The sequence below is a fragment of the Manis javanica genome, chromosome 4 (assembly GCF_040802235.1).
Source record: "Manis javanica isolate MJ-LG chromosome 4, MJ_LKY, whole genome shotgun sequence".
NCBI lineage: Eukaryota > Metazoa > Chordata > Mammalia > Pholidota > Manidae > Manis > Manis javanica.
This window is the reverse complement of record NC_133159.1, coordinates 91,349,988-91,376,912: the sequence shown is the minus strand read 5'-3', so window position 1 is coordinate 91,376,912 and position 26,925 is coordinate 91,349,988.

Below are 26,925 nucleotides of genomic sequence, written 5' to 3'. Positions count from 1 at the left end.
TTCCCTCCCTGGAACTCTTTTCCCCCAGATTTTCACATGGATTATTCCTTCTCACTATTCCTACCAATGCTATCAATTCAGATTGTCTTTTTCAGACTATAATGTCTAATGTTGCCCTATTTCTCTTCATTCAGTCTGTCACAAGATCGTCTTTTATTTTATTCACAGGGATTACAGCTATCTGAAAAAAAAGCTTGGTTGTTTCTATAGGTGCCAATAGCATCTGCTGAATCAATGATTGTTGACTATTTTGTGGGTTTTTGGGTCACCTTAGAAGTAAGAATAGTGATGAAAGCAGTATGCTGCAATTATCTACCCATCCGTCTTTTCCTTGTTTTGTCTGTCTCTTTCACGGTATTTAAAATTTTGTAAGAATAACAACTTCGACTTGTCTTATTCATGTAAGTTATAGATCCTCAGAGGTCATAGGAACTTTAAAAACTGAAAAGTAAATGAAATTTAGTCCAGATTAATGCTCCAAATATTGATTTGCTCATCTATGAAATTTCCATAGTAGTAGAACCTACTTTGTAAGGTTTCAGTAAAACATTATTTAATTAATAAGCAAATTTTATTGAGTACCCACTATCATAAAAAGAATGCTGGGGCTTTAGAACTGAACAAGACACAGCTCTTGCCCTCAACAACTGTGTAATACAGTAAAATTACATGTTTAAAGTACCTAAGATAGTCAGGCACTTAGTAGGCCTCAATATATGCTAGTTTCCTTTCCCCCATTGTGTATGACTCCATTGATCTGCACTGTTTGTGGGGCTATAAACAAACTCAAGTCTGGTAGCCTACCCACAAGCAGTTTGCCTGCATGACACGTGCTTGAATACATGATAGCCCAGAAGAAACATGAGAGGTCTCAATGAATCTGACGTTAGAAAGAATGACAGCTCGGTTTCATACATGTGATGGTAGCCTTCTCATTTGCTTACAGTGAGATTCTGTGATGATCCTTAAAGTTTAATTGTTAGAAGCCTCTCTCCATGTAGAAATTTAAATAGCTATAATTGCTTGCTTTATAATTATTAAGGAATATTATTCACTTATTTTATAGTTCAATTTTTCTTTTATTACATATTAGAAGCTTAAAAAGAATCATACTTCAGTAAATTTTAAAAAATATTTCTCTTGGAAAATGTTTCTTTTATAGTTTTCATCATAAGACATTTGACATGAAAGCCATTGGTGACTTTTTTTCTTAGAAAACATTTAAGGGAAACCTTAAACCTGCATGAATTTTCTGCTTTACTTTTTGCAATTATTAGTGTCATTATTAGTAGTATTAACAAGTGCAAAAAACAAGCATGTATTCCCTATTCCTTTTTATTTCGATTGGACTTCAGCACTTGCAATCTAGTACAAATAAACTACTTCCTTGCAAAATGATTTCTAAGATTCCTTATATAAACTGAATCTATGTAGGAGATCAAAAAGTTCTTTTTACTTCCTGAAACTTCAGTTTTCTTTTCTATAAAATGGAGATAAGAATATCATCTAGTGTGTAAGATTGTTGTGAACATTACTGCAGAAAGTACACTCTGTACAGTATCTGATACATTATGAGTATCAAATACATGTCAACTATTATAGTATTAGTATTCTTTCTCTAAATAATGCCTTCTCACTGTCCCTCCCTCCTGTTCCTCTTAAGTGTGTTACACTAATACGGCCTCTCCTATAGCCTTTACTGTATTATGGTAATCTTTACTCTATCTAGCACACTGTTTTCAGGCAAATGCTGCAGTAGAGTGAATCCACATAGACCTGAGAGTTCCCTAGTTGAATCCATAAACATAGCTCAGATCATTATTTTAGTGCTTTTTGCTGTTTCTGAATCCTTACTCTTTAGTTTCAGTGGAATCAGAGTCGACAGTGTAGTGAAGGCAGAACAAAAGATTTCGGAAGTTATTACTGAAACATGTTATGTGAAAGGCACCAATAAGAATGTTTAACAAAATGATTACTTGAAGATGTAAATGATGTAAAAATACCACATATTGATAAAACATGACCTATATATAGTAGAGGCAAAAAGAAGTTTCACAACAACTTTATAGTTAAGTGACACATTTGGATACCTCTCTGGCCTGAAGGAGTTCATGTCATTTCCAAAGTACTAATGTTCCCTGGTCCTCATTACTTATTCAATGGAGAAAGTGCTAAAAAAGAAAAAAGCCGATAGTACACTTGGTAAACCAGGGCTCTCTTTTTTTCCAAAGACCATCTTTAGGAGATTTTCAAATGAGCTCCAATGTATTTTCTCTTAAAAGCTAGAGTGGAAGGATATTGTGATGAAATACAGCCCCTCAAAAAAACTATGCCCCAAGCAGTTCTGCTCTCAACCAAACGTCCATAGCTACAACCTTAAAGTATCAGGCTTATCTACTACTTGACTACACATTTATAACATATTACCCTCATAAAGCTCATGGAAGTGAAATACATCTCAGCTTGGCACTACAGAAAACTCAGCATTGACATTAAGACCTTGAGTTTGCATTTAATGTCTCTTCTGGATGTCTGAATTGAGCTGGTCTGTGGTGTTTTATGAGACTGAACCATAGCGATCCCTTTCTCAGCTGCAATGCAAGATATAAGTCTCACTTCTTATGGTGCTCAGGTAAATACATTTGTATGTGTGCATATACCCTGTGGTTTGGTGTCTAAGATTTTATTGCATCATCTTTATTTATTCCTGACTTATTGTTACTGTACACCTTGAGAAATGTTTTGCTGTTGCAAATCCCTGTCATCAGAATGCTATCCTGATTTAATATGTTCATTTTTTTTTTTTTGCTGCTGACATTAAGTAATAAGGACTAAAATGTCAGGATGTGACACATTAGATGCTACTAAAACCATGGTTTTTCATAGTCTGATAGGTTTTCTAAGCTTTGGTCATAAAGATATCAATTTTAATAACATTACAAATAATTTGAAAGATACATGTCAGTTTATTTCTAGGTGATGCTTTTCTATACACTTTTCCAGAGAAGAGAATTATTGGAAAATCAATGGCACTATGAAAGAGAAATTATTAAATATTTCAGGGAGCATATAAATTTACAAATGGATAATGGTAATCCATGATGTAACACGCTCGTATGCTATATTTTTATTCTACTTATTATGGTGGAAGGGTACCTCCCCAAGTTCATATGTTGAAGTTCAAATCCCCAGTACCTAAGAATGTGACCTTATTCAGATTTTTCTATAAACCAAGAAATGCCAACATTTCCCAACAATTACTAGAAGCTAGGGAACAGGCAAAGAACAGATTCTTCCTCTCAGCCCACAAGAGGTACCAACACCTGCTGACATATTGATCTTTTTTCTTAATCTCCCAGTCTCCAAAACTTTGAGACAATAAATTTCTGTTGTTTAATCCACTCAGTTTGTGGCACTTTGTTACAGCAGCCTTGGCAAACTAATACATTACCTAACCGGGACACACGAATAGAGGCATAATCAGTTGTTTATAGCAAGCAAGCATTCTAATCAGCCTGTCAGTAATTCTGCCTGATGGGGGCCCCTTCATAACTAGTTATTAAATTTGTGAGCACCATCCCTGTTACTTCTCTCTCAAGAACAATCTTCAGGCAAGATACAAGATTATAGTTGAGCCCAGATACTAGCCTTCAGTTTCCAGATTTAAGTGAAGATATTAGAGTAAGTAACCTTTAACTATCACAAAATTCTGAAATTCTCTGAATGTTATAATCCTAGGGATGGAAAGAACTAATATATCCATGGTAAGGTAAGAGCTGAAACTCAAAGGAGTCACGATAGACTAAGGACACATGGTCTAGAAGTGTTAAAGAAGGAATTCAATTTAAGACTCCAGTGGGTTTTTCAATTTGCCACTGTGTTCCCAAAATGGTAGTTTGTCATGGAAATATTGACTATTCCATAGAATATAACATGGAGATGAAGTGCCTGGTCAAGTGCGTTCATTAGTTTACTGTCAAGAGAGTGTTTTCTTTTTTATTATTATTAAAATATAGGTGTTTCCCCAAATACCCTGTAATTGTAGGCTTTACTCTAATATTACTGTGTAATGGTTGTCCTTGAAAGGAGTTGCTCAAGCACAGCCAGCTGAAAATCGGCAGACTGTACTTAAGGATTACATCTATGGCTGTTAATAGATTTTTAGAGTTCACATTTTATTTGTGGGTTTTTATAGCAATCAATAGGAAGCCATCTATAGCATTTAGGTGTTCCCATGCTGATTACTATGACAGCTCCTGAATCACTCCTAGGAAATTCAGGTGAGTTAACAGGTGCTTTGGCTAGCTAAACACATCACTTACACAGAATAGGAAACAACAGTAGAAGGTCAGCATAAACTGAAGTACAAAAGCCTAGTTGAATGCAGAATGAAAGGGAGATAAAAGACGGTTCCTAAATTTTCTCTTAAGGATTGGGACTCTCCAATAGTACTAATATTTAATATTATGTCAAAATACACATTAACAATAATGCTACATCTGTTCATTGTCATATATTCTGCAAGAATAAAACCCAAATTATTGAAAAAGTGTATACTGAAATTTTCTTTTGGTAGTTTTTCAGGTTTTGATAATGGAAAGAGCTGGACACAATCCCTTTCCCACATACCATCTCAATAGCCCATGGGAGTTAATTAGTCCACTCTCTATCAAGAAATTTGTTTTTATTGGGGCAAATCATATGCCATATAAGACCTCTCCAGATTAAATCTCAGGAACTTGGGGGAAAAAATGACACAGATTATTATTTCCTTGACTTGAATTTTAGAAAGTAGTCTCTCAGATGGTTAGAATCTATACTAAAAAGGAATTTCTATTTCAAATCAATACCTTGGAACCATTTACAAGCAACCTTACCATATTTATTCCATCAGGCACCATCGACTAAATATAAGTGACAGGACAACTCCCACTGGATTTCCATTTACTTTGTAATGGTCTTCAAAGAACACCTCCCAGGGGCAAAGCTGCAGAACAATTAACCTGGAAAAAATAAACAGAAATTGTGGTATTCTGATTTTCTTAACCAGAGCATCACAAAACAGTAGAAATAATCGAAAATGATAAGAAAAATTAAAATTAAAGAAGCTGAAGAGAAATTAAAATTTACACAGATAAAATGGATTATATTTTTACATGTTTGTTTTAAAGTTTACATGAAAAATATCCTAAAAAATTATAATGAAAACATTTATATATTCAGGGTTTAAAAAAATAACAAGAGATCTAGAAGAAATGTATGTTGTTGTTTCTGCATGTAAATTACTTATCTGGAACATGAGTTTCTGTCACCTATGGAGACTCATAAGATGGGGCAATATAACTGTACTTTTTAAAAGGCATAATGCAGGCAGTAAGTGACTTAATTAGATATATTTATTGATACAGATTTGTGGAAGTTTTATAAAGCAAAATAAATTATCAGGAAAAACTCTTTAATACAATTTAATTGATTTTTTCTGAATTTTTAATAGAAACGTAACCATCTCTTTTACTTCTGTCTTTGTAAAAAGGAAGGTGAGTTGTGAAATTTAAGCATGAAAAGTACTTCAATGTTGAAAAATGAATGGAAGAAGTAGATCATTTAATTTATATGAAGAACAAATGGAGAACATTGCAATATTTTCTCATTTAATTTTATGTTCTATTAATTTGGTATTTATAAAATTATATTTCTGCTTGGATAACCTATATTTATGTTTAATTATAAAAAAGTGCATCACACATTAATATGTGGTCATATTAAGTTGTTGAGTGGCTTGCTAGTGTGATTTCACTTTGTTATAATCTTAACTTTCTTTGTTATTTTGGATATCTTTATATATAAATTTAAGAAACACTACACAAAATGAAAGCTGCAGAAAAATTTAGAATTAAAAATGTATTTGTATGTACTAATATCATATAATGATATTTAATAAATAATGTGTCCTTTGGTAATTTTTTAGAAAGAGGTACAAGCTGAATTTAAATGCATTTTTTAAAACCTGGTTGTTATGTACTATAACCCCAATTCATTGTGGGTTTTGAATTTCAACAGTCCTCAAGGAAAAAATATGTTTCATCAGCAAAATTATTGCATCTTAAGGCAGTACTTAATTATTAATTTTATAAGGCTTCTATTTTGGTTTCTTTTGCTGTCTTAGTAAAGCAAGCTATAGTACAATAGTACTTCAGAGAAAATGCTTCCACTGGATAAAAATAAAAAGCCAGGCTGGCATTTTAAAATATGTTGGTCTTTGGAAAAGTCTGGACTCTATTCTGAATCAGTGCTTTCTAATCAAAGCCTAAAGTGAGAAATTCTTTTTTCTCATTTGCAAAATTATGCTGTGATTATTGCCATTAAAAATATGCTTCTGATATGAGACTAAAATTTTCAGAGAATCTTGAAAAAACTTCCTGGTATGTTAAGTCTTGAAAATTGGAAGCATTCTAGGCCGTGCTTTAAGATGTTTAAATGTTAATTGTTAAAGTCATCTTTTTGTCTATTAAAAGGGTAGAGTGGTCTACTGATTAATGCTGTTTTTATGTTTTAACTGAAATTGCATTTGAGACTTTAGTGATTTGGAATTCCATTTATACAACATTTATTGTTATAACACAAGGTTTTCAGAATACGTGGTACATGGGCCATACCGCTATGAAATGATTATTTGAGTAAACCTTAACAATAGTAAAATCAATAATCATAATAATAATACTTTATCTTTTCTGAGTGCCTAATCTGTGCTAGGTCCTATGCTTAGCTGGTGATAAACACCATCCCATTTTTTCCCCTTACAACAAATACCTGGCCTATTTACTACTATATTATCCTTTTCATTTTACACTTCAGTAGGGGAGTCCTCAAAGTCACCCCAAATTAAAGTGCTTTTCACGTGCATCTGTTTTTGAAATGTTCAGAACCCAGATATTGAGAAAAGTGGTACACTTGCAACCAAAATGTGTTTGATTTTAAAGCCTATATTCTGAATTACTATCTTCTATGGCCTCATAGATTATTTAGAGCAAAACTATTCTAACTTTACTTGGTCTTTTAGGGTTGTACTGAGAGGGTATCATGGGTTTACATTCTTATGCCTATTTCAGTCACTGTGTGGACTGTGGAATTTAGGAAACTCAGTTGTCTTTGTTTCAGTGATACAGCCATATGTAGTTCTTTTCTGGAAACTTTTCAAGGATTTCAATATTGATTTGCTTGAGAGTGTGGGCGTGGAGCCAGATGACAGGAGATATTGCTGTGCTAATCTCCCAGCTATTGAAGGTGGGGTGTGGAACACCAGCTTCTTGAGCAAATTTGCTACAGGTTTTGTTTTTGACCACTGAAAATTCTCATTTATTTCATAAACTTCCCTATTTTTGGTTTCATGGATCTAAAAAAAAAATACCGACTCTGTATACAGGGATAGCAAGAGTCCCTGAGAAATTTTAGTTGCCCCTAGCTTCAGGCTGAATCATTATCACCATCATCATCACCAATGTCAGGTAAGGTATTTCTTCTCATTCTTAAATGCAGGCACAATTATCTGGTAGAGAGAAAACTAGAAAGGGATTAAAGAAGCTGAGGTCCATTCTCAATTTCTTCTCATTTTGTGATACTGCATTGCCTCAGGGTATCTTTGTGAGATATTTAATGTGAGAATACATCCTCCAATCCCAGAGTAAATTTAGCACAACATAAAATTTCAATGTAAATTTAACACATTTTAGAGCAACTCATGATACTATGAAATAACAGGTAAGGTATATTAACTGATCTTCCACTTTGTCTTGCCTGAGAGCTTCAGCCCTGGGCAAGTTCACTATGGATTCAGTGAGACTGAGGAATGACAATGGAATGTTCTTGGGGTAAAACAGTTTATTCTCTGGCTTTATTCTCTAGGCAGTAGGTTGAGCACTAGAATAAAGTCTGCATCCAGCAGTTTGCAGGTTTGTAATCCACCTTCATCTCTGCCTCCACACTGAGCACTGGGCAGAGCTCTTTATATAGTGACTCAGTCAATAATAGCTCATTGCCTATGGGCATGGAAGCAGTAGCCTAGCAGTGGGCCAATTACAGCAGCAAGTAGTTTAAGTTCAGGTGAGGATCCTGGCCATAGAAACTTCAGTTTTTCCCACACAAATACTATGTGATTCTCTAATCATAGTCAAGTGGCTGATTTACAAATACAAACATTTGTTTTATAGCCCAGACAGTTATTTGATCTGTTCCTGAATCTAGTTCCTTTTTGTACCCCCAAAATAAACAGCTTGTTTGATTTAGTTAAAGTTTTCAAGGGAGATCATTTAATTGAGGGTGATATTGTCTGGAGCATTTTCCTCTTGACAAAGAGAGACTGTGCAGACAATGGAGGCAGAGATGACTTATACAACAACAGTAATTTTTATCTGGTTTAATAGCCACTGCACTCAAACAAAGAGAAATGAGTTGTATTTTGAGTGCATTAGAAGACACATCCTCATCAGCAGGGATAAAAATGCAAAAGATCTTTCCAGTTGCACTTGTATTTGAAATTATTTGGCATTTGGCATTAGATTATTGAGACAAGTGAGAACAACATCAAGTTCAGAATATGGTCCCGAGTCTGCCCTTGAATTCTACATTCAATACTCCTTTTTAAAAGCTCCCATAAGAGACCATTTCCATATTTTTCCTCTTTATGCTAAACTTTATAGTCAAATATGACTATTTGAAGTCTGATCTTCAAATATAAGAACCCAACCTGGAATTTCAAACACAATTGTATAATTATCTTTGGGCAGAATAGAACGCAACAAACTTCCAAAGAATTGAAACACCTGCTTTACAGATTCCCCATGGAAGACAAAACATACACAAGTGGGCAATTCTACAAATTTAACAAGACCTAATGAGCCTTGAAACTGTAATTTAATTCTTAATTTCAGTGAAGTAAATTTAATAATGACTGATAAGGATCATCATCATCCACACTTAGACAGTCATTAACAGGGAAGTGGAAACACCTGTCCTTTTATGTAAGGTACTTAGTTCACCTTATCTAAGATTTAAAGTGGCTGTCCCTTGTACAGGAGCAACACATAAAAATTCCAGGGTTAAAATTATCTTAAAACCGAATTCCATGGTACAAGTCATGATGATCTTTAAAATCAAATTCCATAGCTATAAGGTTAAGGCTAACAAATGCTTTATGACTTGCATTGCCAGGGATGAATGGTTCTAGTATGATCAATACACCCTTGGGTGATTACCTGCATGCATGACAGTAGTTAGAACAGGATACATTTCCTCTGTACAGTTGAGTTCCACAAGACTATTTTCTTGAAGTAGTTTGCCTTTGTTAATATCACCATGAAGTCTCTGAGCATTCTTTCCCTGATATTATTATTTTACTGTAAGAGTTTCTGTGTTTATTTTTAGGAAATTATACTAGTCATATTCAGCATTAATTAAGACCATGACTGGAAAAGTTGGACACCATGCAAATTATTCTAATTGAAATATATTACTTGTTAATAAAATGAAAGAATGATAGAATACCAATTTCCCTTCCCAATCTGCCATACATCATGACTTATCATTTCCATGAAGATGCTTCATGAAATTGATAACAGATAAAAATATTTGTATGTCTTTCTCTCTCTGATACTTTTTCTTTTATTTTGGTATTAATGTAAAATTACATGAGCGACATTATGGTTACCAGACTCCCCCCATTATCAAGACCCCACCACATACACCACTACAGTCACTAACCATCAGCATAGTATGATGCTATAGAATCAATACTTGTCTCCTCTGTGTTGTACTGCCTTCCACGAGCTGCCCTACCACACATTATGTGTGCTAATCGTAATGCCTCTTTTTCCTCCTTGTCCCTCCCTTCAGACCCATCCCACCCAGTCCCTTTCCCTTTGGCAACTGTTAGTCAATTCTTGGGTTCTGCGAGTCTGCTGCTCTTTTGTTCCTTCAGTTTTTCCTTTGTTCTTATACCACACAGATGACTGAAATCATTTGGTATTTCTCTTTCTCCCCTTGGCTTATTTCACTGAGCATAATACCCTCTAGCTCCATCCATGTTGTTGCAAATGGTAGGATTTGTTCTCTTCTTATGGCTGAGTAATATTCCCTTGTGTATATGTACCACATCTTCTTTATCCATTCATCTACTGATGGACACTTAGGTTGCTTCCATTTCTTGGCTATTGTAAATAGTGCTGCAATAAACATAGGGGAGCATATGTCTTTTTGAAACTGGGCTCCTGCATTCTTAGGGTTATTTGCAGAAGTGGAAATCCTGGGTCAAATGATATTTCTATTTTTAGATTTTTGAGGACCCTCCATACTGCTTTCCACAATGGTTGAACTAATTTACATTCCCACCAGCAGTGTAGGAGGGTTCCCCTTTCTCCACATCCTCGCCAACATTTGTTTTTGTTTGTCTTTTGGAGAGTAGCCATCCTAACTGGTGTGAGGTGATATCTCATTGTGGTTTTAATTTGTATTTCTCTGATGAATAGCAAAGTGGAACATCTTTTCATGTGCCTGTTGGCCATCAGAATTTCACCTTTGGAGAAATGTCTGTCAGATTCTCTACCATTTTTTTAATTGGAATATTTGCTTGTTGTTTGTTGAGGTGCATGAACTCTTTATATATCTTGGATGTTAACCCTTTATTGGATATGTCATTTATGAATATATTCTCCCATACCGTAGGATGCCTTTTTGTTCTGTGATGGTGTCCTTTGCTGTACAGAAGCTTTTCAGCTTGATATAGTCCCACTTGGTCATTTTGCTTTTGTTTCCCTTGCCTGGAGAGATATGTTCATCAAGAAGATGATCATGTTTATATCCAAGAGACTTATGTCTATGTTTTTTTCTAAGAATGTTATGGTTTCATGACCTACATTCAGGTCTTTGATCCATTTCGAGTTTACTTTTGTGTATGGGGTTGGACAATTATCCAGTTTCATTCTCTTACATGTAGCTGTCCAGTTTTGTCAACACCAGCTGTTAAAGAGGCTTTCATTTCCCCATTGTATGGTCTTGGCCCCCTGATTGTATATTAATTGACCATATATGTTTGGGTTAATATCTGGACTCTCTATTCTGTTCCACTGGTTTGTGGCTCTGTTCTTGTGCCAGTACCACACTGTCTTAATTACTGTGGCTTTGTAGTAGAGCTTGACATTGGGAAGCGAGATCCCCCCTGCTTTATTTTTCCTTCTCAGGATTGCTTTGGCTCTTTGGGGTCTTTTGTGGTTCCATATGAATTTTAAAAATATTTGTTCCAGTTCATTTAAGAATGCTGTTGGTATTTTGATAGGGATTGTGTTGAATCTGTAGATTGCTTTAGGCCAGATGGCCATTTTGACAATATTAATTCTTCCTAGCCAAGAGCATGGGATGAGTTTCCATTTGTTAGTGTCCTCTTTAATTTCTCTGAAGAGTGTCTCATAGTTTTCAGGGTATAGGTCTTTCACTTCCTTGGTTAGGTTTATTCCTTGGTATTTTATTCTTTTTGATGAAATTGTGAATGGAATTGTTTTCCTGATTTCTCTTTCTGCTAGTTCATTGTTAGTATAAAGGAATGCAACAAATTTCTTGCATTCCTTTATTAATTTTGTATCCTGCAACTTTGCTGAATTCCAATATTAGTTCCAGTAGTTTTAGAGTGGGGTCTTTAGGGTTTTTTATTTACAATATCATATCATATGCAAATAGTGACAGTTTGACTTCTTTTTTACCAATCTGGATGCCTTGTATTTCTTTGTTTTGTCCGACTGCTGGGGCTAGGACCTCCAGTGCTATGTTGAATAACAGTGGGGAGAGTGGGCATCCCTGTCTTGTTCCAGATCTTAGAGTAAAAGTTGTCAGCTTCTCGCTGTTAAGTATAATGTTGGCTGTGGATTTGTCATATATGACCTTTATCACATTGTGGTACTTGACCTCTATCCTATTTTGTTGAGAGTTTTTATCATGAATGGATGTTGAATTTTGTCGAATACTTTTTCAGTATCTATGGAGATGATCATGTGTTTTCATCCTTCTTTTTGTTGATGTGGTGGATGATGTTGATGGGTTTTCGAATGTTATACCATCCTTGTATCCCTGGGATGAATCCCACTTGCTCATGGTGTATGATCCTCTTGATGTATTTTTGAATTCATTTTGCTAATATTTTGTTGAGTATTTTTGCATCTATGTTCATCACGGATATTGGTCTGTAATTTTCTTTTTTGGTGGGGTCTTTGCCTGGTTTTGGTATTAGGGTGATGTTGGCTTCATAGAATGAGTTTGGGAGTATTCCCTCCTCTTCTATTTTTTGGAAAACTTTAAGTAGTATGGGTAGTATGTCTTCTCTATATGTCTGGTAAAATTCAGCAGTGAATCCATCTGGCCCAGGAGTTTTAGTCTTGGGTAGTTTTTTTGATTACCACTTTAATTTCATTGCTGGTAATTGGTCTGTTTAGGTTTTCTGTTTCTTCCTTGGTCAGTCTTGGAAGGTTGTATTTTTCTAGAAAGTTGTCCATTCCTTCTAGGTTATCTAGTTTGTTAGCTTATAGATTTTCATAGTGTTCTCTAATAATTCTTTGTATTTCTGTGGTATCTGTAGTGATTTTTCTTTTCTCATTTCTGATTTGGTTTATGTGTGTAGATTCTCTTTTTCTCTTAATGAGTCTGGGTAGGGGTTTATCTATTTTGTTTATTTTCTCAAAGAAGCAGGGGTTGGTTTCATTGATTTTTTTCTATTGTTTTGTTCTTCTCAACTTTATTTATTTCTTCTCTGATCTTTATTATGTCCCCCTTTCTGCTGACTTCTGGCCTCATTTGTTCTTCTTTTTCCAGTTCCAATAATTGTGACTTTAGGCTATTCATTTGAGATTGTTCTTCCTTCTTTAAATATGCCTGGATTGCTATATACTGTCCTCTTAGAACTGCCTTTGCTGTATCCCACAGAAGTTGGAGCATTGTGCTGTTGTTATCATTTGTTTATATCTGTATATTGCTTGATCTCTGTTTTAGTTTGATCATTGATCCATTGATTATGTAGGAACATGTTGTTAAGCCTCCATGTGTTTGTGAGCCTTTTTGTTTTCTTTGTACAATTTATTTCTAGTTTTATACCTTTGTGATCTTAGAAGTTGGTTGGTAGAATTTCAATCTTTTTGAATTTACTGAGGCTCTTTTTGTGGCCTAGTATGTGATCTATTCTCGAAAATGTCCCATGGGCACTTGAGAAGAATGTGTACCTTGATGCTTTTGGGTGTAGAGTTCTGTTGATGTATGTTAGTTCCATCTGTTCTAGTGTATTGTTCTGTGCCTCGGTGTCCTTACTTATTTTCTGTCTGGCTGATATGTCCTTTGGAGTGAGTGGTGTCTTGAAGTCCCCTTAAATGAGTGCATTGCATTCTATTTCCTCCTTTAATACTGTTAGTATTTGTTTCACATATGTTGGTCCTCCTGTGTTGTGTGCATAGATATTTATAGTGATTATATCCTCTTGTTGGACTGACCCCTTTATCATTATGTAATGTCCTTCTTGGTCTCTTATTACTTTATTTGTTTTGAAGTTTATTTTGTCTGATACAAGTACTGCAACACCTGCTTTTTTCTCCCTACTATTTGCATGACATATCTTTTTCCATCCCTTCACTTTTAGTCTGTGTATATCTTTGGGTTTGAGGTGAGTCTCTTGTAAGCAGCATATAGATGGGTCTTGCTTTTTTATCCATTCTATTACTCTGTGTCTTTTGATTGGTGTATTCAGTCCATTTACATTTAGGGTGATTATCAACAGATATGTACTTATTGCTGTAGCAGGCTTTGGATTCATGGTTACCAAAGGTTCAAGGGTAGCTTTTTTACTATCTAACCATCTAACTTTAACTCACTTTTTATGCTCTTATAAACACAGTCTGATGATTCTTTTTTTCTCTCCCTTCTTATTCTTCCTCTGCCACTCTTTATATGTTAGGTGTTTTATTCTGTAATCTTTTGTGTTTCCCTTGACTGCTTTTGTGGATAGCTGATTTTATTTTTTGCCTTTAATTAGTATTTGGTAGTTCTTCTTCCTTTTCTGGGATTTAATTTTCTCTGGTGACATCTATTTAGCCTTAGGAGTACTTCCATCTAGAGCAGTCCCTTTAAAATATCCTGTAGAGTTCATTTGTGGGAGCCAAATTCCCTCAACTTTTGCTTATCTGGAAATTGTTCAATCTCTCCTTCAAATTTATATGATAATCTTGCTGGATACAGTATTGTTGGCTCAAGGCCCTTCTGTTTTATTGCATTAAATATATCAGGCTATTCTCTCTGGCCTGTAAGGTTTCTGTTGAAAAGTGTGATGTTAGCCTAATGGGTTTTCCTTTGTAGGTGGTCTTTTTTCTCTCTGTGGCTGCCTTTAATACCATATCCTTGTCTTTGATCTTTGCCATTTTAATTATTATATGACTTGGTGTTGTCCTCCTTGGGTCCCTTGTGTTGTTAGGTATGTGGGCTTCCGTGGTCTGAGAGTCTATTTCCTTCCCAGCTTGGGAAAGTTTTCAGCAATTATTTCTTCAAAGACACTTTCTATCCCTTTTTATCTCTCTTCTTCCTCTGGTACCCCTATTATACAAATATTGTTTCACTTGGATTGGCCACACAGTTCTCTTAATATTCTTTCATTCCTAGAGATTCTTTTATTTCTCTCTGCCTCAGCTTCTCTGTTTTCCTGTTCTCTGATTTGTGTTCTGTTAACAGTCTATTGCACCTCATCCAGTCTGTGCTTAAGTCCTTCTATAGATTGTTTCATTTCTGTTATCTCCCTGTGAACTTCATCCCTTAGCTCTTCCATATTTCTCTGCAGCTCCATCAGCATGGTTATAACTTTTATTTTGAATTCTTTTTCAGGAAGATTGGTTATATCTATCTTGCCAGTCCCTCTCTCTGGCATTGTTTGAGTGATTTTTGACTGGACCATGTTATTTCTGCCTTTTCTTGGTGATAGAATTGATCACAGGCAAGTGGTATGTATGTCAGCTGGGAGAACATAGTCTCTTCCTACTTAATGGTCACCTTGCCCTTCTGCGCTGCCTGTGCTGGTTACCCGCACATGGGGACTGCTCTCTGGGCTAATTCTCTGAGCTGCCTTGGGCAGGTTGGCCCTCAGGATAACCCAGGGCACTGCTAGGGGGTAGCAGGTGCATGGTGTGTGTTCTCCTGTGAGAACGGCACCCCTTCATGCCTTCCAGACCTTGTGCTGGGTTCCTCTGTCTGTGCCAGGCAGCTGTTTGCTGGTGGCAGTCTCAGGGTCTGGCTTGGTTAGCTGCACATTGGGAGAAGACTGTGTGATTGCTGTGGGCAGGGCTGCTCCCCAGCTGGTCCGCAGCAATGGTGGGTCAGCCAGTTTGCTTGCAGTGCCAGTGGGGGGGGAATGATCGGTAGACTGCTTATTACTGTGAGGGGCTTCAGAGCTGCATTGCCACCCAGGGGGTTAAGGCGTCTGAAGTTCCTTAAGATTCCCAGCCTGCTGGGCTGAGTGTGCTGGGATGATTTTGTACACCTGTTAAAACCTTGTCCCTCTAAGACTTTTAAAGTGCCCACTCTTCTTCTGTCCCAGGTGAGCCGGCTGTGGGGACCTGCTTGGAGTCTCCATCTAGGCTTTTACTTTTCCATTTCTCTAATATCTAGTACACTGTGCAATATGTGTCTGTGCTCCTGGTGCAGTCTACTAGGGCTGGTTATTTAGCAGTCCTGTGCTTCCACTCCCTTCCCACTGTGATTCTTTTCCTCCCACTGGTGAGCTGGGGTTGGGGGGTGTTGCTTGGGTTCCGCCAGGTCACAGCTTGTATCTTACCCTTTTTGTGAGATGATGAGTTCTCACAGATGTAGATGTAGCCTGGCTGTTGCACTGTATATTCTGGTCTCTCTTTTAGGAATAGTTGTATTTGCTGTATTTTCAGAATATATCTGGTTTGGGGAGGGGATTTCCACCACCCTACTCACATGGCCATTCTGAATGCCCCCCAAAAAAACACCCTCTCTAATACTGTTTTATAAATGTACTCTACGAAATTGAATATACAGGGCATCTCTGCAGGAGAAAATTTGTGTATCTGTAATAAAATCCCAAGAGGCAGTATAGATCAGTGGAAGAGACAGAGCATCAAGTAGATGACAAATGCCTTGCTTCTGCCACCTCCCAGTCTACTAATTTAGTGACACTGTTTGAATAGTAGGTGGCAAGAATGAGTTGATATCCTTCCCAATTCTTATTTTCTCCATGACTCAGTTTCTTCATCTCTAATGATTTTGCTCAACCCCATGTTTTTGGGAGAGAATGAGATAAGTATCTGAAATTACATTGAAAATGGTCAGATTTATGTGTGCTTGTTATAATTATTCACATGTTCAGTATTTCATTCTTTAGACAAACTTAACACTAAATATTTATGATGTTGCAGAGTGTGAGCCAAGAATGAGAAGGGATTGTTGTTGAAAAGAGCTCTACTCCAAGCATTATGCTGAGAGATTGTGGAGAAAGTGAAGGTGCCTGTGGCCAGGATTCTCACCTGGCCCTGGTTGGCTTGCTCACTGCACAAGTGTGGGCAATTTGTTGTTATTGACTTTATATAAAGAGCTTTACCCAGTGCTCTGGGCAGCACGGTGGTGTGGCTGCTTGGCTGCATGGCTGCAGGAGAGCAGAGGCTGGAGTGGTAGCAGTGCTGAGTTCAGAGGCCCAAAGGACAACTGTGAGAACAGAAAGGCCCAGAGTCAGAGACTGTCTTGCTGCATGCAGACTCTCTCTGAGTGGACAGGATTCTAGTGATTGACCTGCCACTGTGAGAATAAAGTTGGGTATAAACTCTTTCACCCCAAGAATGTTCCACTGTCATTTTTTCAATCTCACTGAGTCCATAGTGAACTTATCTGGGGCTGAAACCCTTTGGCAAGACAGCCAATGGGTTTCTTTTCTTGCAGAATAGATAGTAATGAACATATCTGGAATTATTGTTAATGTCAGTAATAGCGTTAATATTTCTTATTTTATTTGTAGTACAACCCCATGATCACTTACCGAGGAGGGAATAAGAGATGACTTGAAGAATATAGGGGATTGGGCTACAGATTTATGTGGTAGGGCTCCATATGCTACGGAAATAAGGGAAGAGAGTATGATGGTACAAAAGTAAAAGGATGGAAGCTAGAGCCACAACATAAGGTAAATCTCAATTTCACAGAGACAATCAGATAAGGTGAATTCAACTGGCCTACAGAATTATGTATTTTATCTGAAGTAATTTCAAATTAATGTGTAATATGAATCACCTGAGATGCTAGCTATGGTGCAAGTTTCCAGGTTGACTCATCCAAGACTGGTTCAGTAGTCTGTCCTGCACCCAGAGAATTGGGTTATGTAACTTATATAGTGGATTAAAGACCACACTGAGAAATATTTTACCTGAATTCAGTGATTAAAAATCAAAATTAATAAAATTTTCCTCACTGTTCAGTTGAAAGGCTTATTTTATAAGTAGGATAATAATATTGCCTTTAGAAGTTGAATGGCTTTATCTGTTGTTTTTTAAGGCAAGTTTTTAGATGATGAAATTTAATTTGTTAAATTTATTTTCTGTTTATTGTATTCCATGTCCTAAGAAAATTTTGCCTACCAAAAGCCAAGGAAGTACTCTCTTCTGTTTTTTTCTAGAAGCATTTATAATTATTACTTTTGTTTTGATCTATCATTTACCTGAAATTAATTTTGTGTATGGTGTGAGGCAGGAATCAAGATCCCTCCTTCCCATCCCATGTGGATGGCCACTTACTCCAGCACCATTTGTTAAGAGTATCTCTTCCTTACTGGATTGTTCTGTTGCCTTTTTCAAAGAAATCATTTGACCATATGATCTTGGGTCTATTTATGCACTTTTTATTCTGTTCCATTGATCTATTTGTTTATCTGTATGCCAGTACCAGACCTCTTGATTATGGTAACTTTATTATATGTCTTGATATCAGGTTGAAACTTTTTTCTCTATAAAAATCTCTCTGGCTATTATATTTTCTTTGCCTTTCTATATGCATTTCAATTCATCTTATTGTTTTTTACAAAATATCCTGCTGATATTTTGACTGAGAATGTGTGGATCTAATTGAGACATTGAAAGCTAATAGTGGGTCTCATGCTGCATGTACCCAGTATTTCTAGTAATCTTGGACTTGCATGTTTTTTTCAACAGTGTTTGTGATTTCACCATACTGATCTTATATGCATTTTGCAAAGTTTATATCTCTATATTTCATACTTTTGGTGCTAATAGTAAAAGCTACTGATTTCTATTTCAATCCCCAGTCATTAATTGCTAGTATATTAAACTTATGTATTACAATCCTCACTGATTCGTTCTGGAAGCATTTTTTAGATTATTGGTGCCCTTGTATATAGAGGATCATGTCATCTGTTAATTTTTTGTTTTGTTTTCTTCCTTTCAAATATAAATGACTTTTGTTTCTCTGAATTTTTGTGTTACTGGTAAAGATATCTAGTAGGATGTTGGATAGAGATGATGGGACTTTATTCCTGGTATTAGGGCAGAAGTATTGAAACTTCACATTAGAAATGAAGGTAGCAGTGAGTTATTTTCTTATACCCTTTCTATTCCTAGCTGATTGAGAGTTTTTATCAGGAGTGGATTTCTGTTACTATTGCCATTCATTTTATATTTACAAATGCCATAAACTCCCAATACATTGATACTCTTGGCTTTAGACAGTCAGCTAGTAGAGTGATTAAAACTAAGGGAAACCTTTTATGTTGACAGACATAAATTTATCCAGAGCTATTCATATGTTTGTGTAGATCTCTGGTATTATATTGGTATGCCTGAAAATTTCTTTTAAATTTTCTTGTAGTGCAGGTCTCCTGGAAAAAAATTCTCTAATTTTTATCTAAAAAGGCTTGATTTCTCCTTTCTTTTGAAACCTATTTTTACCAGGCATAGAATTCTGGGATGACACTTTTTATCTCCCAAAGTCCTTGAAAAAGCCTCATAGTATCTCCTAGGTTGCAGAATTTCTGACAAGAAATTTGCTATAATTGTTCTTTTTGATGTTGTCATGTGATGAGAATTTTATTTAGTGTTGCTTTTCAAAAAATGGAATATGACACATATAGGTGTTTGTTATTGTTTTGTTTTTAAATGTATCTTGCTGAAATTTATTTGTTGAAATTTGTCATCTGGTCATTTATTCTGGCCATCTTTTGTACCACAGTCTTTTACATCTTACAACTATATTAAACACTCTGGATTGCTTTTTCCCCTGACAGTGGATGGTTTTACCTTGACAATTTTCCCTTTTCTCTTGAGTGTGTCTCTAAAGTTCTGACTCAGTGCTGAACATCATATATAAGATAGTAACCTCAGGTAAATAGTACTTATGCCAAAAAATTGTCATACTTTTTCTTATGCTAAGCCATTAATGGAGAAAGAGGGTTGAGTCAATAGAATTGGGAATTGAGTTGGGTTTGGATCTTGATGCAAACATGTAATCATCAGTCCCTTGCACAATGCAAATTCTCCCATGGATACCATGTACTCAAGGAGGTTTTTCATAGTGTTTCTGCTCTAACCTCATATTTAGTCCATCTCTCTGCACTTATGCCTCAGATGGACTCTCACATTTTTGCCCTCCCATGCTGTTGCTTTTTACTTAGTGCTTGACAGTCTGGTGTTGGGGCAGGGGGTTATTTCTGTTGTCCCTGAACAACCTTAGTCTTAGGCTGGACCTTCACAGCAGGGTCTTGTGTATGGGCCTTTCTCAATCATCTGCTCCTATACCAGCAACAGGAGACCTCTCATGGTCTTGGGCTCAGGATTATTCCTGCCCTTTCTTTAGAGACAGGGGGTTTAATTCCTTTTTCCACTCCCAAGCCACAATGAGCATTCACCTATTTCCTGGGAAGAATAGTTCTGCTGGCCTTCTTCTAAGAGATCAATCAGTTGTTACTTAGGAAAGGAAATCTGAGTTAGATTTGCCCCTCTCCTGCAGCTGTAGACCTTCCTCTTCTCCAGGACTGCACCTGTCTTGCCCATGATCTTTTGTGTGAGTGCTGATGGGGATCTCCCATGTCTGTGACTCTGGGTTTTATACTCTCATGCTAGCCAACACTCAGGTTTTAGCAATTAGTAAAAATTTTAACCTGAATGTTTCTTACTCATGTGTATGTCTGGCTGATCTTCCTCCCATGTTCTATCACAGGTGATATAAACTCTGTCTTTTTTGGAAGCTCTTGACTTTCCTTCAGATAATTTGGTTTGTGACCTCAGTTCTCTAAAAGGTTCAAGAAAAGTCATAGTTTTATAGAATATCTAGTGTTCAGAATGTGTGGCATTCTTTTCAGCTATCTACGTCCTAGGCAGACAGAAGTCTCTGCTCTGCTTTTTAAAGGCTTTTTCTAATTTCTCAGCCTTTTGTTCTAAACAAATTCTGAATTTTATAGATGTCTTAATTAGAAAACAGGTCGAATATCAATTTCAACTTTCTGTCCCTCTATTTTCAGAATTTCTGGCTGCTCAAGTCTTTAATTTTTGAGGATTTGTACAAATAAAATTGCCAAAACCTCTGCTAGTTTTAAAAATAAGATATTGTTCCCTTTAATTAGTAACTCAGATTCTTAGCCTCTTGCCTACAAATACTCAAAATTTGCAGCAAATACTCCAAGTAGAATAGTTCTCGCTACTGTGTGACCTTGTCTTTTCAAGTTGGGCTTGCCTCTGTGGAGCTCAAATGTTCATTCATTCATTCATTCATTCATTCATATAGTCATTGATTGATTGATTTAAATAGTTTATCTGTGGAAGCATTAGTCTGAACATTTCATTCCATTTATTTAGGAGATGTTCCTCTTTTCTGTTCCAGTTAATTACTAGTCTTTCCTTTCTTTTCAGCAATCTATCCACTTTATAATGCACATATCTTAAACAGATTAATACAGTCTGGTAGCTTCATTTTTCACTCTTAGGGTACACTATATACAGCTGTAAGAAAAAGGCCATTCCCTAAAAAAATATTGGCTCAGACAAGAGTTTGTTTTTCCCCATGGAATAATCTAGATGTAGGGTGCTGAACTGAAGTCACTATGTCCTGCTCCATAGGTTCATCAACATATACTGGTTTCCTCTATCTTGTTATTCCTCCTTCTGCTAGAATATTGTTCCAGTCTTTTTTTATCAGAAATGGCTCAGCATAGTCATAGCTTTCAAAGTGCATTCTACTGGCATAGTTTTGGAGGCTGGGATTGCTTTAGGGAGAGCAAATCAGAGGGTTTTTGCAGGCAGGGCTTATGTTTCCTTTGACAATAAAAATCCCCTAAAAACTTAATCAGTTTGGGTTTGTTTTTTCCTTCTTCCAAATCTCTTCTGCGAATAACCACAGTCAAACTTCTTATCTTGTTGTGATGCTTGAGCTTGGAAAAGATTATACTTGTTGATCTTTATGCCATGCACATGTCTTCCTCAACTTAATGATAACCAATGTGTGCGGCAAAATGAGAAAAAAAAATCAGGACAAGCAAAGAACGTTTATTTTAACTGGGATTTCCCCCCTTCCATCTCTGTCTATAAATTATGTAATTCTTGTCTGACTTCATCTCCCTTTGCACAATGTTACTAAAACAATGATCACATATCATTAGTGTAAGTTTTGCTAATAAATTCCCCTAGATTAAATACGGTTGGTGGGAATATAGTCTACTTTCTGCACTAATAAAGGCAATAGCTTTATCAGAAGCCGTATCAGTTTTCCCTGCTTGCAGTATCTATTTTCACCACCAACTGCCCAAACTCTGAGACATTTCCACACATCTTAGCACTCCACCTCCAGGTACAAGTTTCTGTATGAATTAAGTCACAACATATTATTTTATTTACACATGTGTACCCCTTCCCACACACCATATAATTATCATGTCAAAAATGAATGGAAGTAAAGAACTATAAGTGATACCTTATACAGAATCTTTACTAGGTAAGGGACTTCAGAACAATCTTCTTGTTAGAATAACAATGTCAACTGTAAATAATACAAATATTTAGCATGCATGACTGCATTTCAGAAGTCAGGAAATACAACTCCAGGAGATGCAATTTATTTCCAATTGCACATGAAATATTTTTGTCTTATTTAATTATTCTACATGTTGAATCACTGATAAATTAACTCTAAGCTAATGAACAAAGAATTTGCTTATTGACAGTGTTATGTCTTAAAAGTGAGAACACAGTAAGGAATTCTCAGTTAAAACAATGATATTTTATATTTGATTATTGATATTTTTTTGCTCTGTTATGCCTTAGATTTGACCTCATGATGCATATCCGCAATCACATGTAGTTTCTTCCAGGTATGATTTTAAATTTAATTATAACAGCTAGTGTAGTTATTTTCATAAATGTGCAACTTTATTCAAATTATGAAGCTGATCACTAAATGGTTTATAACACATCAGTGTCTAAACTAATGAATCATATATCTTTGTCAATGTTAGTAATGTTTGGACAGTTTTTGCCTCAGTGCCATTAAATTACAGGTGTGTACGGCTGCCTTGCTCACTGCTACAGTAGGTCTCTCCCTAAGGATATGGTAGGTCATGGTTCTGATTTTGAATTGTTTAACCAAGCAATAATATTTGATTATTCTATCACAAAGAAAAAAATCTACTTTTATGATCTTCATCAAATCTTAGTTCAATAAAAAAGGCAAATATAAATAAGTCACTTAAATACATGTCAAAATATGCACATTTAAAAATAAACAAAACATTTATAGCATATGAGACAGCATATGTGTAGTGCAGAAACCCTTTTCTGCAGTTGTATAACGTAAAAATCTCTGAAAAGCAAAGTTTTTAAATAACCTATTTGATAGCAAAATCTGTTATGGATTGAATTGAGGCTATTTATTGGCCTTATTTATTACACTCACTGTGTATATTAAGTTTTTGTTAAAAGATATTAATATGCTTGATCATGGAGTGCTTCTTGACTCTGCTGTAGATGGTAATTAATATTTCCTATATATAAATTATTACTTTACTAAAACATATGTGTATGTATTACATACGTATATATTTGTTTTATAACACACACACATACATATATATATATTTATATATTTGGATTGTAAATCCGTAAAATTATATTGAAGCACAAAATCTGTACACCAAAAAGTAGACATTGGCAATTTCAATTTCATATAGCTTAACTATATCATTCAATATGATATGTTCCTTGATTTCTTAAACATAATTAAAAGCAAATTATTTCATTATACATGTAGATGTAGAGAATAACAACTACTATTAGTAAACCTTATGTTAAATTAATCCCTAAAACTGAATCTTAATTCACAAATAATTATAAACCTGCATTTCCATGCGTAGCTCAAATTTTCCATCTAAAATCCCTCTTGTATTTTGACTTACTATATAATTAGATCATTTTTTTCCTCATGTCTTCGTAACTTCTTTGCATTATTAATGGTACCATGGCATCCAGGCTTGAAAACTCCATCAGCCTTGACACCAACCACTTGCTACTCATAGCCCAGCTGCTCTTCTTTTAACCTTTCCCACATCTACCACCACACTTAATGGTCAAAGACTAAATGTATTTCCTTAAGATCAAGAAAAAGACAAGGATCTTTGCTGCTATCACTTCTACTTACCATAATAGTGAAATTTCTAGGCTGTATGGTAAAGCAAGAAAAACAAGTAAAAGGTAGGCAGATCAGAAAGAAAGAAGTTAAACCTTCCCTTTTTGCAGATGGAATGATTATACAGGAAATCCCAAGGAATCTCCAGAAAACTTCCAATACTAATAAGTGACTTCAGCAAGATTACATCATATGACTAACATACAAAAATCAATTACATTTCTATATTAAAAAGCACAAAATCATTTATAATTGCATCTCCAATATAGAATACTTAGACACAAACTTAACAAAACACAGAGGATCTATACGCCGAAAACTACAAAATGATGATGAAATAAATAAAAAAATCTAAAACGATGGAGAGACATAGTGTGCCCATGGATTGGAAGACTCAAATAATAAAGATGTTAAATATTCCCCAACTTATCTTTGCTCAATTTGATGTAAAATCCATTTAAATCAGTTTTAATTCCTATTAAAATCCCAGCAAAATTTTCTGTGAAGATAGGCAATCTTATCTTAAAATAAATAGCTAAAAGTTTTGAAAGAGAAAAAAATGTGGAAGAAATTACTCTATCCAACTTGCTATATAGCTACAGTATTCAAAATGGATATTAGTAGCTGAACAAATAAATCAATGAAACACAATGGAAAAACCAGAGATAACCCCACACAAATGTGGACAACTGACTTTTGACAAAAGTGCAAAAGCAATCAAATGGAGAAAGGATACTCTTCAGAAAATGGTGTTAGATTTTTAAAGAACTAGTTCAAAGAATCCTAAAATTTGTATCCAACCCCAAACGATCTGAATAGACAAATCATCTTGAGAAGAACAAAGCTGGAGGTATCATGCTTCCTGATTGTAAACTATTCTACAAAGCTATAGCAATCAAAACAGCATTGTATTGTCACAAAAAACTGACACATAGGTCAATTGAATAGGATAGAGAGCCCAGAAATAAACCCTCACATACATAGTCAATTTATCTATGACAAACGAGCTAAGACTATATGGGAGAAAGAAAGTCTCTTCAATAAATGGTGCTGGGAAAACTGGACAGATACATGCAAAGGAATGAAACTGGACAACTCTCTTTACCATATTCAAAAATAAATTTAAAATGGTTTTAGACTTGAATTAAGATCTGAAAGACATACGATCCTAGAATAAAACAGGTAGTAAAGGTGTTGACATTGTTCTTAACAGTATTTTTTTGGACCAGTCTTCTCAGGCAAGAGCAACAAAAGTTAAATAAATGGAACTATATCCAGTTAAAAAGCTTTTATACAGCAAAGGAAATCATCAACAAAATGAAAAGGCAACCTTCTGAATGGAAGAGGTTCTTTCCAAATCATACAACTGATTAAGGTGTTAATATGCAATATAGATAAATAGCTTACATATGGAAGCAACCAGAGTACCCATCAATAGACAAATGGCTAAAGAAGAGGTGGTACATTTATACAATGGATTAATATTCAACTATAAAAAGGGAAGAAATATTGCCATTTGCAACAACATGGATGGACCTGGAGGGTATTATGCTAAGTGAAATAATCCAGGCAGAGAAGGACAAATGCCATATGATTTCACTTATATATGGAATGTAAACAAAACAAAATAGAACAAATGAACAAAACAGACATATACTCAAAGACACTGAGAAGGGACTGGTGGTTACCATGGGGAACAGGGGTGTGTGGGTGGGTAAAATACATGACGGCAATAAAGAGGCACAAAAAATAAAATAACTTACACAACTTAATATCAAAGAGACCTTAACAATCTGTTTAAAAATAGGCAGAATATTTGCATAGACACTTTTCTGACCTAAAGAAGGCCAACAGATACACGAAAAGTTGTTCAACATTGCTATTCCTTGGAGAAATGCGTATTAAAACCACAATGAGGTATCATCTCATACTAGTCAGATTGGCTATTATCAAAAAGACAAAAAATAACAAGCATTGTTGAGGATATGGAGAAAATTGAGTCCTTGTATACTGTCAGTGGGAATGTAAATTTGTGTAGCCACTTTGGAAAACAGTATGGAGGCCACCCAAAATATTGAAAATAAAACTACAGTACAATACAGCAACTCCACCTCTGGTTAATTATCCTTGAAAATGAAAACACCGATTGCAGAGATATATGCACTCCTATGTTTATCAAGCATTATTTACAATAACCAAGATATGGAAGAAACCTAAGTGTCCATAATAGATGAAAGGATAGAGAAAAGATGGCACCTATGTAAAATGATGGAATACTACTCACCTATAAAAAGAATGAAATCTTGCCATTTGCAATACTATGAGTGGATTTAGACGATATTACACTAAGTGAAATAAGTCAGAGAAAGACAAATACCATATGATCTCAATTCTATTAGAATCTAAAAAATAAAACAAATGAGTGAACAAACAACAGAAATAGAGTTATAAACACAGAGAAGATTGTGATTGCCATGGGAGAGTGGGTGGGAAGATGGGTGAAATAGGTGAAGGGCAAAGAGACACAAACATAAAAAAAAATCTCCAAGTGTTTAAAAATACATGCTATCTACATGACATTGATATCTAAATTATATTTCAAGGATCCTTCTCCTACATTACAGATTTCTATAGCTATTTAACTATTTAACATCTCTACTTGGAGCTCAATAGACATTTTGTACCTAATATATCTGAAATAGAAATTCTTATCTCAACTAACATTCTCTCACAGTTTTTCTGAGAAGTTGGACATGTCTAATATTTGCTCTTCTCCAGGTAAGATGGTTTTTTTCCTCTGACTTCTTTGAAGAATTTTTTTTAATCTTTGATTTTCTGTAATCTGAATATAAGTGGCTTAAGTATAGTTTATTTTTGCTATTTATCTGCTTAATATCCTTTGAGATTTCTATATCTGTGGATAGTTATTGGACATTCATTTGGGGAAATTTTCAGTCATTATTTTTTCAAATATTTCTTCTGTTCCTTTCTCTCTTCTCCTTCTGGTTTTCTCATTAAGTATGTTACACATTTTGTAGTTGTCCCACAATTCTTGGATATTATTTCCTTTTTCTTTCAGCCTTGTTTCTCTTTCTAAGTTTTAGAAGTTCCTATTTACATATCTTCAAGATCATAGATTCTTTCCTCAGTCATATCCAGGCTAATGAACCCATCAAAGACATTCTTCATATCTTTTAGAGTGTTTATGTCTAGCATTACTACTTG